Raw genomic sequence first — 1362 nt, 5'->3', positions numbered from 1 at the left:
TTTATCTGTCAAAGTAAGTTCCAGCTTCTTCTTTTCTTTACCAAGCACTTGAACAACTTCAATGTCTCCAACATCTACCGCTTGGCCAATAACATCTACAACCATATAACAGGATAAAATATTAGTTTATATAAAGCAAATCAAATAGAATAATAAGATAACAAATAATGCTTTACCAATCAAAAAATTTGAATCAAGACTCCCGTTAATGATTGATTGGAAAGGTGTTAATGACAAAAACTTATCATCATCATCATTTTCCAGAGAGGACTCGCTGACAGTGGAATTGCCTACGATGGACATCTTGAATTATAATGTTTCAGTTTTAAAACGAAAGATATATATACATAGAGATTTTACAGGTTATATTTATTTTTGTTTCTGTTTTACTTCTCTACTAGGATAAGACCTGCGCAAGGCGCATGATGAGTTTATTTGTATATATTATCGATAATTTCTTTTACATATTTGATCATTTTATTTATATATATACAATATTTTTTGTTATTATTATATAATTTCTTACCGATGGATCAGATCAATTTTTATTAAAAATGATGGAACAAAACTATAATTAATACATCATGGGTTGACCAGATTGGACATAAAACAAATTATGACATCAAAACCTTATTTTTTTCCATCAAACACATTCTTGAAAAAAGTGAACAGTATTGTTTTCACAGTTGAATTATTTTGACTTTTATTTTCCATATGATTTTAAAAGCTTTCAAATCAACCATCGAATTGATACATGTCATTTTAATATTTTTAGTCGTATATTTAAAGAAAACTTACATTTTTGTAATTTAAAGTCGTTTTAAAAAATTCAAAATATAACATATAAGAAAAAATCTAACATATAAGAAAAATATAACATATAAGGTGTCCTCATTTTTGTATTTTAAAGTCATTTAAAAAAAATATAACATATAAGGTTTCCTCATTTTTGTAATTTAAAGTCATTTTAAAAAATTCAAAATATAACATATAAGAAAAAATCTAACATATAAGAAAAATATAACATATAAGGTGTCCTCATTTTTGTATTTTAAAGTCATTTAAAAAAAATATAACATATAAGGTTTCCTCATTTTTGTAATTTAAAGTCATTTTAAAAAATTCAAAATATAACATATAAGAAAAAATCTAACATATAAGAAAAATATAACATATAAGGTGTCCTCATTTTTGTATTTTAAAGTCATTTAAAAAAAATATAACATATAAGGTTTCCTCATTTTTGTAATTTAAAGTCATTTTAAAAAATTCAAAATATAACATATAAGAAAAAATCTAATTTTTTTATTATATGGTTAATGTGATTGTTTATTTTTTTTAATAATATAAAATTAAACAAAA

Source organism: Brassica oleracea, chromosome C5 (assembly GCF_000695525.1).
Source record: "Brassica oleracea var. oleracea cultivar TO1000 chromosome C5, BOL, whole genome shotgun sequence".
NCBI classification, from domain to species: domain Eukaryota; kingdom Viridiplantae; phylum Streptophyta; class Magnoliopsida; order Brassicales; family Brassicaceae; genus Brassica; species Brassica oleracea.
Note: the sequence above shows the minus strand (reverse complement) of the source record.